Source organism: Alligator sinensis, unplaced genomic scaffold, assembly GCF_000455745.1.
Source record: "Alligator sinensis unplaced genomic scaffold, ASM45574v1 scaffold371_1, whole genome shotgun sequence".
NCBI lineage: Eukaryota > Metazoa > Chordata > Crocodylia > Alligatoridae > Alligator > Alligator sinensis.
This window is the reverse complement of record NW_005842262.1, coordinates 674,573-682,441: the sequence shown is the minus strand read 5'-3', so window position 1 is coordinate 682,441 and position 7,869 is coordinate 674,573. Positions and strand designations below refer to the sequence as shown.

The 7,869-nt window shown below is 46.3% G+C and overlaps 1 pseudogene; it reads left to right on the top strand.

Annotated features, from left to right (window-relative positions):
• Positions 1 to 2,306: 2,306 nt before the first annotated feature.
• LOC112550946 overlaps positions 2,307 to 7,869 on the top strand; it is a 5,821-nt pseudogene continuing 258 nt past the window's right edge.

The following is a 7,869-nucleotide window of genomic DNA, read 5'->3' as shown; positions in this document are numbered from 1 at the left end:
GGGCTGCCAAACAGCAACTGTGGTCCCCAGGGTTTGCCAGAGGAGAGAGGGCGGGGAGAGGGGGTGGAGGGAGAAATTTGTCTCAGGGGCCATGACAGGCCAGCATCTGGCCAAACCCTGCCCCTGCTCTGGCTAGAGGGCAGAGGGGAGGGGCCAGCCCTGCTGTGGAGCAGAGAGTCCCACCAGCCCAAGAGCATGCCAGGATGCTGGAGGAGTCTGATTTATCTTAAACCAGCAAGGGGCCTGGGACAGATGTTGCTTAAACCAGTTTGAGCCAAATCAGTTAAATCTGATACTACATTCAACCAGATTTATTTCAAACCAGTTTCAATCATTCTCAAACTGGTTTATGTCCACTGAACTTCTGTTATGTTACAGATGACCTGAGCTGAAGTTTTCCCTGCACTGCTATCTGCTTCAGACAGAACTATTTTTTGAAAGCTTCGGCAAAAAAAATGGTCTATATGTTTCTGGAAGAGGATTAGGACAAATGATATGTTCAAAACAAGTCCATTTGGCTTTGAGAAGGCCCAAAGACTCCATGTTTTGGAAGAATAAGCTTGAAATTGGACAAAATTCCTGCCCTTATGGCAGGAATGTGATGTTTGCTGTCCTGCAGGACAGGATACAAATTTAACTTTCTATCCAGTTAAAAAATACCTGGTAGTTTGGGGCAGCTGAATTACCTGAATCAATTTGTGCTACACATGTGATAGCCCAAAGCCCTGAGGGCTTAACAGGACTTCCCATGCAGTTACTGCTTTTGGTTGCTATAGCACTAGTGCAGGAACTGAAAATAGGGCAGTTGTATCTCAGTGCTGCTCTTGCTGTGCTCTTTTGCCTTTAAACCTGTTTATGGGTTATATGCAAACGGAAATGCACAGCACATTAAGTGTGTTTATTTTACAGTGATTGCCAACGATGCATTTATTTAGTATTGATGTCAGCTATAACATGACAAATATCAAATGCAAAAGTGCTGGCTTTCCTAAACCAGCCATGTCCTCTCAATACCCAAAGAGAACGTAGTCTAATTTTTGGCCAGCTACCAGACCTAAGCACTTCTTTGGCTTCCCCACTTTTTCTCATGCACCCTGCTACCTTTCTACAACTGACCAACAGCAGTCTAAACAGCACTCAAATTAGGGTGTACTGACTATATGCAAAACTAACTAGATCCTCCAGTCCCAATTAGATTCCCACAGCAGCATTAAGCAGTGAGAATGGACTCGTTGGTTAAATTTCATCCACTTACTGCTCTGAATTACTTTGTGGATGGAAGGCTTGCAGTGGGAAACAGGTTGTTGACCTTGGAGACAGCAAGAGGAAGCAGGAAAGAGAACAAGAACAAAATAACAATCACTGTAAAACTATGTTTGTTAATTACAAATAAAGGCCTTAGGACAGGGATGTCAAATATATGGCCCCTGGAGGATCTCTATTGAGCCCACCCAGCTACTGGCATGCACCAGAAGCTGGGGAGCATAGCCTGCTACAGGATCTGGGGCTAGCTAGCCCTGCTAGGTATGGCTATTGGTGGTGAGTTTGACTCACCACTGCCACCCTTGAACTTGTTTCGTCAGACCCCACACTGCCATTGCCAGATTTGTTGCTGCTACCAGACTCCTTGCCACCCCTGGATCTCTTACCACTGCCAGACACTTGCTGCTGCCGTCAGACTTTTCAATCCTACTGCCGCATTGGCCAAAGTGGCAGCCATCATTCCCTGGGTTGTAGTTGGCCTCACAGCCTGGATTTGCCCTGGGGCCCAAGGTGAATTTGACAGCTCTGCTTTGGATACTCTGCCACTTGATAGGTCAGCCTGAGAGCTGGGGTAAATCGAGGTAGCTCTACTGACTTGAGTACTGAGAATCTGATTTACCCATCTTAAGCAAACAGTCCCATGGAGCTTTCTCAGTGTTGTATTTTCTTGTATACAACATACTCCAGAATATAATACACACCTTGCTTTTGAAAGGCAGAACAAAAGCAAAATGAATTCCTTTGTAGTAAGTAACTGAGCAATAGCAGGTAGGGAGCTGAGACTGTTCATTATTCTGCTCCCTGTGGATTGCTGAGGATTTTACTTTTGGTTTCCAATGGTAAGTAGCGGAATCTGCTCTTACCATATTTATCAAATGTAATTTGCAAAACAATTTCTAGCAGCTGGTTTTTGAGGAAAGCTGCATGTTATATTTGAGAAAATATTTGCTTACTGTTTCCAAATAACTTTTTATTCAGGAAAAGTTTGGCAAAGTTCATATTGATCTTTGAATCTTTGTTTTGTGTGTGTGCATGTGGAGACTATGACCCCTGCAATTGAAGAGCTTACTGTGGAGCACCTGGCAAGTGAGCTGCATCAGACAGTGCCCAGAGTGTTTATACAAATGTGACAATATACACTCTTTAGATAGTTGCTTTCATAGATTTTGCTTTTGTTGAATGCAGGAGTGGTCAAAAAGCTGTCTATCCACTGTGCAAACTGCCTAGCCATTCAACTGAAGAAGGTCTTGTATTCAAAAGCCTGTCTAATTCTACCCTGTAGCTGGTTCAATAAAATATATCACCCCAAGAAATCCTTGCCTCTTGCATAATTCCTGGACCACCGTGGCTATAACATCACTCTAACACTACCATATTCTTTCTATGTGAGAGTCAAGACATAGAAAGGTCTTCAGAAAATTGTTTTTTTGCTAGTTCTGGTGGGCAGAGATTTCATTACCGCACTACATTACCAAGGCAGTGTTGCATACCATTTTATCTGTAAAGGATATCCTTTTCTCAAGGACAAGCCATATTGACTTCTGAAGAGATCTGTATCACTCTGGCTTGTATATTATAAGTGTTCAATATAGTGGTTGCTATAGAGACATTTCAGCAGATTTTTTTTCTGTGGGAACCCTGCTTGTCTTGTCAGGCTAGGTCCACCATTGAAGGGTGAACGGATTGTCCTACTCTGTGCCCAGAGTTCTTCTGTCAACATTGTTCAGCACCTCATCATGAGTAAGGTAGCCAGATATGATCTAAGGAGTTAGGTCTTCACTGATGAATTAAAGCCTTTTTAGCTCCATTGCACTGGCCATTTTACATGAATTAATCAGTTTTGTCTGATGTCCTTTTAAAATAGAAGCATATGACCGGCATGCCAGTTATTATTGTCCTGCTCCTTTATATGCTAGAGCAAACCACTCTTAATCATCAGCCACAACTGGTACTGATGAGGCCTGTTGAGAGGATGAAAGTCCAGGACCACTGTATTCCAGTTTAGAACGTGTTCATGCTGCCATAGCTTTTCCTTCAGATACTTCAAGAATTTCTGATGAAAAATCTGCTAGAAATTGAAAAGATTCATAAGCAGTCACAAGCTAATACAGAGCCAGTGACAGTGATGCTTCTTCAGACAATTGTGTCATTGTTGGTTATGTTAAGCCATTAGCTGAGAGAACACCAGAACTTGTTGAGCTGTCCTCTGATTCTGAGGAGTCAGTCACTGAGGGGAAAAGTGAGGATGTGAAGAAACCACATCCAGTATATCCAGTTTCACAGCTTTAGTGACAGTGAAGCTTCTGGTTGTCTACAGCCATAGACACAAGCAGAAACAATGTAGCAAGGGAAGCAGAGATAGCAGGAACAGGAGTAAAAGAAACAGAAGGAGATCAAGAACTTAAGAGACAAGTTCATCTAGGAAAGCATGACTGTCCCCAGGTACAGATGTTCAAATAACTTGGCGAGGAATCAATTTAACTTACATGGGTTTCTCTAAGTGGCCTAGCTTACATGGATAGTGAACAGAACACACTTGCTCTTTGGTGGGGGGGGGCACACAGGTTGCCTGCACTGGGTGAGGCCAGCAGGTTGGGGGCACTCCTGCATGCCTCCCAGCAGGCCCTGTGGACTCCCTGGGCTGCTGGAGACTGCTGAGCATAGTCAGGTGCCCAGGCCACCCCAGCCTGGCTGCTGGGTATGGGCAAACACGCTCCCAACGCCCTGCTGTGTCAGCCCATGCCCCACCTGCTCCCACAGTCTCTGCCTGCTTGCCCCACTGTGGATGGTCGGTGCCTCCCTCCCCACCCCACACTCCTTTGCCCTAGTATTCAGGGACCCTGTAGTTGTGGCCCAAAAAACTTTGCACCACCCCAGGTGGCCAAGCCGTGGAGGTCATAGGATTGCCTCAGTGCAGGCCCTGTCCTGATGTTCTGCCCCCTGCTATCCCAGCCCACCAGAGGTGAGCTGCCTGCATTGGCTTTTGCTCAGGGGGAAGGTGGGTGCATGCTAGAGTCCAGGTGGTAGGGTGCCTGGCCTGGCCACTTAGATGTGGTGTGCAGGAACCAGGGGTGCAGTTCGTGGGGATGTGCCCATGAGGGGCAGCAAGGGGACCCTTGGCTGGGTGTATGGGAGCCAGGGTTGTGGCCCATGCAGCTGTGCCTGTGCACAGAGGTTTTCCTGGGCTCTGGGTCAGGTCTGTGTGTACATCACGGGCTGCTTCATGATGGGGTGTGGGGGCACAGTCTGGGGATACAGGTGCCCAGGTTCTGAGGCTTGTGCAGGGAACACAGACATCTCCTTCCCCCCGCCCCACTGCTGCCTGCTTGTAGCTGACAGATGGCTGGAAGCAGGAAGCGAGACTGTGGAATGGGTCTGTGCTGACTTGGCTCTGGAAGAGCTTGGGGCAGGACCCACTGGTGCTCAACCACAGCAGCCAAGTGCAGGCCAAGTGCTAGTGCAAGGGAAGGTTGTGGGGGGCTGCAAAAGAGCTTGGGGTGCCAGAGGACAGCAATCTAACTTGAATCAATAGGGCATCTGGTACAGAAGTTTGATTCAGTGGTCTAACCTAAATCAATTAAGTTTGAATGCACATCCATCCAGAGCTATCTTAGACCAGTTCTACCGCTTTTAGGCCAGTCTATGTGTACCAAGTTTCTGTACGGTTATGGGTTTAGATCAGGGCGGGCAAAATATGTCAAAGATGACAGAAGCTGGGGCAGCTGGACCCAGAGGGAGCTGGCAGGACTGAGCAGCCTAGTCTCACCCCACCCCCAGCCATTTCCCTGCCTTCCTGCCCCCACAGTGCTCCAGCACCACGTGGCCCCAGGCTGCATCGTTGGATTGGGGAGTATGGGAGGGGTGTATGTGTAGGTAGGGGCAGAGAGAGAGAGAGAGAGAGAGTGTATGTGTAGGCAGGGGCAGAGAGAGTGTGTGTGTAGGCAGGGACAGCATGTGTGTGTGTGGGCAAGGACAGTGTATGTGTGTGTATGGGCAGGGACAGTATGTGTGTGTGGGCAAGGACAGTGTGTGTGTGTGTGTGTGTGTGTGTGTGTGTGTGTGTGTGTAGGCAGGAAGAGTGTGTGTGTGTCCTTTGTAGGGTGAGTCCCACACACACCCCACCATACACATGTACCCACACCCCCACTTTCACTGCCATACATGCAGACCCCCACACTCCCTCACACGCCCCAGCCACCCTCCTCCTGACAGTCCCCCACAAACCCCATACCCACCCACATCTCACATATTCACACGCACCCACATGCTCCCTCATCTCACACCTATCCACCCCCCACAGACACACCCACACCCTCCCCCACAGCCCACATATCCACACTCCCACAGTCCTCCACAAACCTATACCCATCCCTCACAGCATACAAGGATAAGACTTCATTTTAAGCTATTGTGCAGTCACCTCTATGTACACTACACAAGCACATAACCAGGACAAAACATTTTTGGAAATCTAATTAATGAATGTTCTAGATGCTTTCTTTTAGAATATAATTTGGTATTTTTCTGGTTCTGAGATGGCAAAACCCCTTGCTGAGAGGAGTACTTCCGGGGGCAAGGGGAAGGAATTCTGGTGGCAAAGGTCAGGGATTAGGGGGTGGGACTTCTGGTCACAAGATGGTGACCAGGGGGCGGGACACCTGTCAAGGGGCCGGGCTACCCATGCAGCCCTCAACAGCTTTCTCAAACTTGGTAAGGCCTTTCTCCTTAAGTAAGTGCCCGCCCCTGTGTTAGCACGTCATGGTGCTGCAGCAGTGGCTGTAGATCAAGGAGCAGAGACGGCGATCATTATTATGGAAGAGACAGTTGCCAAAGTAGAGTAGGAACATGGTCAGAGATGGCTACAAATCCTCATATCAGAAGAGGAATCAAGCCAGAGTTCATTATTCAAGGCAGTCAACTAGTCCAGGGTTTAGACTACCTTGTTTTTTCTGAAAGGACAAATACACAAAATCAAAGAGGACACAATGAAAGCTATGAAAGATACAGATCAAGGAGTCAATCCAGTAATAGATCTAGGATGGTTTCTGGAGAGACTGATAGCATGTGATGTGAAAAGCCTGGTAAAAAAAGGATACCCACAATGTGCCACTTGGAGAGTGTGCACAAGGAGAATGCACCAAGCCCTTTTAAAGGGGAAGGAAATGGTCACCAGAAACCTACATCAAAGTACAGTGGCTGCCATCAGTCTGAATCCTTCAGAAAACTGAGCAAGCAGCAAAACAAAACAAAGTAAAAGAAAGGAAAAAAAACAGAAGCCTGAGTCGGGAGATAGTTTGTGAAGGGAAGGCTATAGAAACAACTAGGCATCAGAAAAAGACAAAGCGCAAGAAGAAACACAGGAGACACCACACAGATTGCTCAGCACTTTCTGTAGCTGTAATTATGATGACAGTGGTAGTGACATGGAGATTATAATATGAAAAACTGTGTAACATGACAGTAGTGTCTCCTGGCCAACCACAACTCAGTTAGACAAGAAAGAAAATTGAGTCTCCATCTCCTCTCCTGGGCACATGAGATTGTAAGGACTTGTGTGCAGTAGGAAGAGAAACTGCAATATTGAAACAAAGATTGCAGTATTACTACCACCAGGGGAGCTGGGGTGAGTACATTGGAAATGTACATGTCCAGCTCCAGGAAACATCAAATAAGCAGACTCCTGTAGTGGTACATAGTAGCAGTAGTAGTACTGAATCGGGAACAGAAACTCTGTTAGCTATATTGAAACTGCATAGCTGGAAACATTCAGTTATTTGCTTCCTCCCAGGACTTCAGCTGTAGAAAACTGAGTGGTCACCATTGATATTAAGACTGCCAAAAAATGTATTAATGTATCTGGGTTGTAGCTGAATTGGTTTAGAGGCAAAGGGAATCAGAACTCATGGTAGAGGTGATATCTTTTATAAGTCCAACTAGATTTTTGCAAAAAAAATGTCTTTAATTGCAAGCGTTTGGGCACAAGCACCCTTCTTCAGGCATAGGAGAAAAGATTTATTTCTACCCAAGAGAACTTTTACAATCTTTTCTCCTATGCCTGAAGAAGAATCTTGTGCCCAAAAGCTTGCAATTAAAGAAATTTTTTTGCAAAAATCTGGTTGGTCTAATAAAAGGTATCACCTCTACCACAAGCTGTGAAAGAAATGTATTGACATATCACAGTGGCCTGGTCTGTTCTCTGCCCTATAGGGCTTCCTGTACATTCTTATTTCCTATATCCTGGCCCAAATCTAGAGAACATGCTTGATGTCAAAGCAATTTTACCAGTATAAAATTGGTTTGATGTCAGAACTGTATACATATGGCTCCAATCCCACTGGTATCTAATCAGCCCTCTGGGTGTGTACAGAGTGCTGAGAGATAGATTATCATATCAGGCCTTCTGATTTCATTGCAACCACCCTCTTTCACACCAGTGGGAGTGGGATTAGAATCAGGCCCAGTGTAAATTTACAGTGCGATAGTGTGCTTCTGAGGAATAGATGTTAACAAAGGAATTCTAGCCTATTCAGAAGTCTCCTTGGGCATCACAATCTACCTATATACTTGAATACTGAGAATGCTGTGCTTCCAAACCCTAGTCAGGCC